At 47.8% G+C, this 10,000-nt stretch overlaps 1 pseudogene; it reads left to right on the forward strand.

The window, feature by feature from the left end:
• LOC124046993 overlaps positions 1-10,000 on the forward strand; it is a 75,131-nt pseudogene that overhangs the window by 43,119 nt on the left and 22,012 nt on the right.

Raw genomic sequence — 10,000 nt, forward strand, 5'->3', positions numbered from 1 at the left:
CTACCTCAAAATAATTTTGGGGGGAGTGACTTAAAAAAAAAAATGGGATCAGACCGATTATATTTTGGGGTTGTGCAGGAGTCGTGGCAACCAGGGAAAATGTTGTGACATGAAGTGGTTTCTGTGAGACAGGAAGTATTACCCCAGGTGCCAGGTTACCCAGGTTACTCCAGGTTACCCAGGTTACTCCAGGTTACCCAGGTTACTCCAGGTTACCCAGGTTACTCCAGGTTACACAGGTTACTTCAGGTTACCTTAACAGGTACATTATATTCACTGTGTTTATGCAAGGTTTTTTTGTGACATCAAATTCATCAATATGATGCGAACTAGTTTAAAGATCAAATTTGAGATCTGGCTAATGATTAGCCCAAAAGGGTAAATGGCCTATTGGGCTCCCGAGTGGCGCAGCGGTCTAAGTCACTGCATCTCAGTGCTAGTGGGCGTCACCACAGACACTCTGGTTCGATTCCAGGCGGTGTCAAAACCGACCGTGATTGGGAGTCCCTTAGGGCGGCGCACAATTGGCCCTATCATCGTCCCGGGTTTGGCCGGTGTAGGCCGTCATTGTAAATAAGAATTAGTCGTTAACTGACTTGCCTAGTTAATTAAAGGTTAAATAAATAAATAAAATGCTGACAGCAACCCCATATTTCAGCTTGTTTATTTACTAACACTGTGCATCAGTTGGGCTACAGGTGATAATGCTTACTGCTAACAGCAAAACGAATATATGTTTTTATTACTATTTATTTAAAAAAAAAGTTAACTAGTCAATAATAATATGATGGATGGTCAAATATGTTAAAAAGAAAGAAGAAAATATTTTAAACATTTGATCAATATGTTATACAGCTCATTTCTGGAGGTGGAAAAGTATCATTTAGGTGGAATCAGCATCATTTTATTTTAATTATTTTTGGAGTAGAATGTCCTCTAAAGTCACTAGAACTGAGCCTCTCAGTCCTCCTACATAAATATGATCCAAGGGAGGGACCCTTGTCCCCTAAAACAAGGAGGGTTTACCCCCACTGCTACACATTTTTCCAAAGGAAACACTTAAAAGACATACCCTCGTCTACCTTATGCCCTTGGGGGAATCCCCGTTGCCATCTTGGAGGGTGGTCCAAATGATTAGCCAATCAAGGGGAGTTTGTAACGTAAGTCCCTCAACCCTCGTTTTTTAGTCGAGTGTGTGAGTGTATAATTATGTTCACTCCGGGCCCTGAAACTCCCCATAATTCAATTCACATCCGCTAAGAAACCATAAAACCAAAACTATAAAAACAACATTAATGGAGAAGTTTTCACACAAGTGTAAATAAAAACAAATGCAAATAAATTAGAAATTGTGCTACTAATGCAGAAACACTTATTTTGGAAGTTGTAGAAATAAAACATTTTTCCTTCAGAAGTTCTAGCTAGGCAGGCTAACGTTAGTTAGCTAATTAATTTGCTAGCTATCATACAGTAGGCAGGCTAACGTTAGTTAGCTAATTAATTTGCTAGCTATCATACAGTAGGTGTATATATTAACTATATAATTATTAATAAGTAGACATGCAATTATAATTGACTGTAGCACATATAAAGAACCCACAAGCCACCAGTGGATGAGTGATTTCCGGGCAAGGGCAGTCCATTTAATCATTAAAAATAATTCCTTCCTCCCTCACCCCTCGCCCTCCCTCACCCCTCGCCCTCCCTCACCCCTCGCCCTCCCTCACCCCTCGCCCTGCCTCTCCCCTCGCCCTGCCTCACCCCTCGCCCTGCCTCACCCCTCGCCCTGCCTCACCCCTCGCCCTCCCTCACCCCTCGCCCTCCTCACCCCTAGCCCTCCTCACCACTCGCCCTCCCTCACCCTCGCCCTCCCTCACCCCTCGCCTCTCCCTCACCCTTCGCCCTGCCTCACCCCTCGCCCTCCCCCACCCCTCGCCCTGCCTCACCCTCGCCCTGCCTCACCCTCGCCCTGCAAGTGTATACTGTCAGACGTCATGACACGTCATCTGAAGTGTCCACTTCATTTGAGGGCTGAGGGGATAGGGTGTGTCTTTTTAAGTGTTTGAACTGCAGCCACTGTTCTGAATATACCTGACAAACAGGCATGTACATAACCCCTTGTTTTCCTCCTTCTCCCTCCTCTTCCTCTGCTCTGTTCTCTTCATCTCTGCCTCTCTTCCTCTGCCTCTCCTCATCTCTGCCTCTCTTCCTCTGCCTCTCCTCCTCCTCTCATTCCCTCTTCTTCTCCTCTGTTCTCTTCTTCCTCTCCTTCTCTCCTTCCCTCTTCCTTTCCTCTGTTCTCTTCCTCTGCCTCTCCTCCTCCTTCCCTCTTCCTCTCCTCTGTTCTCTTCTTCCTCTCCTCCTCTCCTTCCCTCTTCCTCTCCTCTGTTCTCTTCTTCCTCTCCTTCTCTCCTTCCCTCTTCATTTCCTCTGTTCTCTTCCTCTGCCTCTCCTCCTCCTTCCCTCTTCCTCTCCTCTGTTCTCTTCTTCCTCTCCTTCTCTCCTTCCCTCTTCCTCTGCCGCCTCCACTCCTTCCCTCTTCCTCTGCCGCCTCCACTCCTTCCCTCTTCCTCTCCTCTTTTCCACTGCCTCGCCTCCTTCCCTCTTCCTCTCCTCTGTTCTCTCCTTCCTCTCCCTCTCCTCCTCTCACTCTTAGCCCTCATCCCCAGGCAGTTTGTCAGATGAGGCAGATGAAAGTGATGGCGTCTGACAGTGAGGAGATTTCCAGGCTCAGAGGACAGCCCAGGTCAGGCCTGTTCCCCGGAGACTAGGCACCCCAGGCAGGGCAACAAGGCATGTTCATGTATATCTTTTTCTATTACAATGTTTGAATATTTATTATATTCTGTGTGTTTTTTAAATGACATTTATGAAGCTTAAAATGTTAAAGAGATTCCCAGTTTGAGGTAATAGGAAATAATAATAAAAGGTATTTTAATTGTAAGGCGGAGCATTCTGGTCTGGACTACCTGTCAGCCAGTGGCAGTAGCCCCAATCTGCTATCTACGTCCACAGCCTCAGACCCTGGTAAGGACACACAGACTGTCGCACGCGCACGTGCACACACACACACACACACACACAGAAGGACATGTCCTCACCATGTCCTCTTACAGTATGTCTTGGTCACTTGTTGAATTGATTGAGGATACGACTACTCGAAAATAGAAACAATCTCTTCTATTCCAAGCTATCAGTTATTCAAACAATGTATTTGTCAGTAATTCAAAAGTATTCAAAGGAAAGAAGGTGTATCTAACTGTGGTTCAATACCCTCCGATAGAATCCCGTACGCTAGAGATATGACCCTCGGATAGAATCCCGTACGCTAGAGATATGACCCTCGGATAGAATCCCGTACGCTAGAGATATGACCCTCGGATAGAATCCCGTACGCTAGAATATGACCCTCGGATAGAATCCCGTACGCTAGAATATGACCCTCGGATAGAATCCCGTACGCTAGAGATATGACCCTCGGATAGAATCTCGTACGCTAGAATATGACCCTCGGATAGAATCCCGTACGCTAGAGATATGACCCTCGGATAGAATCCCGTACGCTAGAGATATGACCCTCGGATAGAATCAAATACGCTAGAGATATGACCCTCGGATAGAATCCCGTACGCTAGAGATATGACCCTCGGATAGAATCCCGTACGCTAGAATATGACCCTGGATAGAATCCCGTACGCTAGAGATATGACCCTCGGATAGAATCCCGTACGCTAGAGATATGACCCTCGGATAGAATCCCGTACGCTAGAGATATGACCCTCGGATAGAATCCCGTACGCTAGAGATATGACCCTCGGATAGAATCCCGTCGCTAGAGATATGACCCTCGGATAGAATCCCGTACGCTGGAGATATGACCTCGGATAGAATCACGACGCTAGAGATGACCCTCTGATAGAATCCCGTACGCTAGAGATATGACCCTCGGATAGAATCCCGTACGCTGGAGATATGACCCTCGGATAGAATCACGTACGCTAGAGATATGACCCTCGGATAGAATCCCGTACGCTAGAGATATGACCCTCGGATAGAATCCCGTACGCTAGAGATATGACCCTCGGATAGAATCACGTACGCTAGAGATATGACCCTCGGATAGAATCCCGTACGCTAGAGATATGACCCTCGGATAGAATCCCGTACGCTAGAGATATGACCCTCGGATAGAATCCCGTACGCTAGAGATATGACCCTCGGATAGAATCCCGTACGCTAGAGATATGACCCTCGGATAGAATCCCGTACGCTAGAGATATGACCCTCGGATAGAATCCCGTACGCTAGAGATATGACCCTCGGATAGAATCCCGTACGCTAGAGATATGACCCTCGGATAGAATCCCGTACGCTAGAGATATGACCCTCGGATAGAATCCCGTGCGCTAGAGATATGACCCTCGGATAGAATCCGTACGCTAGAGATATGACCTCGGATAGAATCACGTACGCTAGAGATATGACCCTCCGATAGAATCACGTACGCTAGAGATATGACCCTCCGATAGAATCACGTACGCTAGAGATATGACCCTCTGAGTTTTATTCTATAATATAGTCCTAGTCTGTATTTGATAGATATAAGGTCCCAGCTCTGCCCGTCTGTGAGGAAAGCAACCTGTGGTTACCTAGGTTACCCCGTTGGCTCACAGCAAAAACTTGACCTTTTTAAAACACCATTTTCTTGTCGTCCTCGTTGTTTTAGTCAATTACAAAACGACATTTAAAAAAAGTGCGACATGTCTGAAGATTACTTTTCAACATTACTTTCTCCCGAGCGTTCTCACTACTTAGAAAAATGTCATCTTTGTTTAACCCATTTGTGGGCGTGGTGTAAGTACTACTTAAGTAGGGGCGGATATCTGTACTTTACTATTTATATTTTGCCACCTTTTACTTCTCTACATTCCTAACAAAAACAATGTACTTTTTACTCCATACATTTTCCCCTGACACCCAAAAAGTTCTTGTTACATTTGAAATACTTAGCAGGGCAGTAATATGGTCCAATTCACACATTTATCAAGAGAACATCGTTGATCCTCTCTACTGCCTCTGATCTGGAGGACTCACTAAACAGAGAACATCCCTGGTCATCCCTACTGCCTCTGATCTGGGGGACTCACTAAACAGAGAACATCCCTGGTCATCCCTACTGCCTCTGATCTGGAGGACTCACTAAACAGAGAACATCCCTGGTCATCCCTACTGCCTCTGATCTGGAGGACTCACTAAACAGAGAACATCCTGGTCGTCTCTACTGCCTCTGATCTGGAGGACTCACTAAACAGAGAACATCCCTGGTCATCTCTACTGCCTCTGATCTGGGGTACTCACTAAACAGAGAACATCCTGGTCATCCCTACTGCCTCTGATCTGGAGGACTCACTAAACAGAGAACATCCCTGGTCATCCCTACTGCCTCTGATCTGGAGGACTCACTAAACAGAGAACATCGTTGATCCTCTCTACTGCCTCTGATCTGGAGGACTCACTAAACAGAGAACATCCCTGGTCATCCCTACTGCCTCTGATCTGGAGGACTCACTAAACAGAGAACATCCCTGGTCGTCCCTACTGCCTCTGATCTGGAGGACTCACTAAACAGAGAACATCCCTGGTCGTCTCTACTGCCTCTGATCTGGGGGACTCACTAAACAGAGAACATCCCTGGTCATCCCTACTGCCTCTGATCTGGAGGACTCACTAAACAGAGAACATCCCTGGTCATCCCTACTGCCTCTGATCTGGAGGACTCACTAAACAGAGAACATCCTGGTCATCCCTACTGCCTCTGATCTGGAGGACTCACTAAACAGAGAACATCCTGGTGAGTCTCTACTGCCTCTGATCTGGGGGACTCACTAAACAGAGAACATCCCTGGTCATCCCTACTGCCTCTGATCTGGGGGACTCACTAAACAGAGAACATCCCTGGTCATCCCTACTGCCTCTGATCTGGGGGACTCACTAAACAGAGAACATCCCTGGTCATCCCTACTGCCTCTGATCTGGGGGACTCACTAAACAGAGAACATCCCTGGTCATCCCTACTGCCTCTGATCTGGGGGACTCACTAAACAGAGAACATCCCTGGTCATCCCTACTGCCTCTGATCTGGGGGACTCACTAAACAGAGAACATCCCTGGTCATCCCTACTGCCTCTGATCTGGAGGACTCACTAAACAGAGAACATCCCTGGTCGTCTCTACTGCCTCTGATCTGGGGGACTCACTAAACAGAGAACATCCCTGGTCATCCCTACTGCCTCTGATCTGGGGGACTCACTAAACAGAGAACATCCCTGGTCATCCCTACTGCCTCTGATCTGGGGGACTCACTAAACAGAGAACATCCCTGGTCATCCCTACTGCCTCTGATCTGGGGGACTCACTAAACAGAGAACATCCCTGGTCATCCCTACTGCCTCTGATCTGGGGGACTCACTAAACAGAGAACATCCCTGGTCATCCCTACTGCCTCTGATCTGGAGGACTCACTAAACAGAGAACATCCCTGGTCATCCCTACTGCCTCTGATCTGGAGGACTCACTAAACAGAGAACATCCCTGGTCGTCTCTACTGCCTCTGATCTGGAGGACTCACTGCCGCGTTCGAGGGATATTCTTGAATATCGACCCGGGACTTTCACCCTCAGAGTTCTCTGCTAGATTATAAACTGGGTGGTTCAAGCCGCAAATTTTTAATTTTTAATTTTACCTTTATTTAACCAGGCAAGTCAGTTAAGAACACATTCTTATTTTCAATGACGGCCTAGGAACAGTGGGTTAACTGCCTGTTCAGGGGCAGAACGACAGATTTGTACCTTGTCAGCTCGGGGGGTTTGAACTCGCAACCTTCTGGTTACTAGTCCAACGCTCTAACCACTAGGCTACGCTGCCGCCAATGCTGATTGTCTGACAGCTACGCTATATCCAACCCGTATACCATTGGGTATGACAAATCATTTATTTTTACTGCTCTAATTACATTGGTAACAAGTTCCTAATAGGCACTTTGTCGTTTGTGGTATATGGCTAATATACCACGGCTAAGGGCTGTATCCCGAAGAACAGCCCTTGCCCGTGGTATATTGGCCATATACCATACCACCTCGGGCCTAACTGCTCAAATTTAACCCTCAGAGATTTCTATGCTAGAATATAACTCTAACCCCCCCCCCCCCCCCCCCCCCTCCCACTTGCGATGATGATGATGATGATGATGATATGTGGTTGTTCTTGTGACTCTGGTTAAGGACATCTGCTAAAGGACTCAAATGTAAATGTGACTTTGTTTGACTTTCACCAGATCCCGATGACGGCGTGAACGGAGAGAATCCCAGTGCTCGTCCCAGCCGACCACAGAGGACGGAGAAGAAAGACTACCTTGTGAGTACATACTTCCTGTCGAACGTCTTTTCAGCAAGTATTCAAACGCCATTGACTGTTTCCACATTTTGCTACGTTACAATTTATTCTAGAAATGAATCAGATGTAACAAAAACATGTTCCTCATAAATCTACACACATCCCATAAGGACACAGCAAAAAAACATGTTCCTCATAAATCTACACACATCCCATCACTCATGCTGCCAAACATACCCTTGTAAAACTGACCATCCTACCAATCCTCGACTTTGGCGATGTCATTTACAAAATAGCCTCCAATACCCTACTCAACAAATTGGATGCAGTCTATCACAGTGCAATCCGTTTTGTCACCAAAGCCCCATATACTACCCACCATTGCGACCTGTACGCTCTCGTTGGCTGGCCCTCGCTTCATACTCGTCGCCAAACCCACTGGCTCCATGTCATCTACACACATCCCATAAGGACACAGCAAAAAAACATGTTTATATAATTTGGTTGTAAATGTATGAATAATTAAAAACAGAAATAACATATTTTAACAGTAGGAATCTGATGCATCTTCTGCTGACGTCTTTCTACCCCTGGTGTCGTGTTTCTACCCCTGGTGTCGTGTTTCTACCCCTGGTGACGTGTTTCTACCCCTGGTGACGTGTTTCTACCCCTGGTGTCGTGTTTCTACCCCTGGTGACGTGTTTCTACCCCTGGTGACGTGTTTCTACCCCTGGTGACGTGTTTCTACCCCTGGTGACGTGTTTCTACCCCTGGTGACGTGTTTCTACCCCTGGTGACGTGTTTCTACCCCTGGTGACGTGTTTCTACCCCTGGTGACGTGTTTCTACCCCTGGTGACGTGTTTCTACCCCTGGTGTCGTGTTTCTACCCCTGGTGACGTGTTTCTACCCCTGGTGACGTGTTTCTACCCCTGGTGACGTGTTTCTACCCCTGGTGACGTGTTTCTACCCCTGGTGACGTGTTTCTACCCCTGGTGACGTGTTTCTACCCCTGGTGACGTGTGTCTACCCCTGGTGACGTGTTTCTACCCCTGGTGACGTGTTTCTACCCCTGGTGACGTGTTTCTACCCCTGGTGACGTGTTTCTACCCCTGGTGACGTGTTTCTACCCCTGGTGTCGTGTTTCTACCCCTGGTGTCGTGTTTCTACCCCTGGTGACGTGTTTCTACCCCTGGTGACGTGTTTCTACCCCTGGTGACGTGTTTCTACCCCTGGTGTCGTGTTTCTACCCCTGGTGACGTGTTTCTACCCCTGGTGGACGTGTTTCTACCCCTGGTGACGTGTTTCTACCCCTGGTGACGTGTTTCTACCCCTGGTGACGTGTTTCTACCCCTGCTGACGTGTTTCTACCCCTGGTGACGTGTTTCTACCCCTGGTGTCGTGTTTCTACCCCTGGTGACGTGTGTCTACCCCTGGTGACGTGTTTCTACCCCTGGTGACGTGTTTCTACCCCTGGTGTCGTGTTTCTACCCCTGGTGACGTGTGTCTACCCCTGGTGACGTGTTTCTACCCCTGGTGACGTGTTTCTACCCCTGGTGTCGTGTTTCTACCCCTGGTGACGTGTGTCTACCCCTGGTGACGATGTTTCTACCCCTGGTGACGTGTTTCTACCCCTGGTGTCGTGTTTCTACCCCTGGTGACGTGTTTCTACCCCTGGTGACGTGTTTCTACCCCTGGTGACGTGTTTCTACCCCTGGTGACGTGTTTCTACCCCTGGTGACGTGTTTCTACCCCTGGTGTCGTGTTTCTACCCCTGGTGACGTGTTTCTACCCCTGGTGACGTGTTTCTACCCCTGGTGACGTGTTTCTACCCCTGGTGACGTGTTTCTACCCCTGGTGTCGTGTTTCTACCCCTGGTGTCGTGTTTCTACCCCTGGTGACGTGTTTCTACCCCTGGTGACGTGTTTCTACCCCTGGTGACGTGTTTCTACCCCTGGTGACGTGTTTCTACCCGTGGTGACGTGTTTCTACCCCTGGTGACGTGTTTCTACCCCTGGTGTCGTGTTTCTACCCCTGGTGTCGTGTTTCTACCCCTGGTGTCGTGTTTCTACCCCTGGTGACGTGTTTCTACCCCTGGTGACGTGTTTCTACCCCTGGTGACGTGTTTCTACCCCTGGTGTTGCGCTTGGAGAAAGAGCTCTATTTTTATGTCATCCGACCAAAAGAAACCAGTTTTCAATCCAAGTGTCGATGTCGTTTTTAGTCAACTCCGGGCGTCTTACATTTTGTCGGATGACACAGAAAATAAAGCTCTTTGGCCAAGCAAACCAGTGGTGGATTTGGCGTCGAAATGAAAACGCATAAAAGCAGATGGGGGAAATAAAAACATACATACTGTGAAATATGATGGTGGATCTTGTTAAACGAAGAACGTAGAAGACTATGCTAACATAATGACACCGAGTCTTCATCCCAAAATGGTAACCTCTTCACTATAAAGGGGATAACTGTATAGGAACGGTGTGTAATTGGAGACGCAGACGATGAAAGGGTGCTTGAAGTAAACAGTCAAAATGCGGACCAGCACTAGGCTTACAGTCCCTGGTTCGAATCCAGGCTGTATCACACCCGGCCGTGATTGGGAGTCCC

Source organism: Oncorhynchus gorbuscha, linkage group LG10, assembly GCF_021184085.1.
Source record: "Oncorhynchus gorbuscha isolate QuinsamMale2020 ecotype Even-year linkage group LG10, OgorEven_v1.0, whole genome shotgun sequence".
In the NCBI taxonomy this organism is placed as follows: Eukaryota; Metazoa; Chordata; class Actinopteri; order Salmoniformes; family Salmonidae; genus Oncorhynchus; species Oncorhynchus gorbuscha.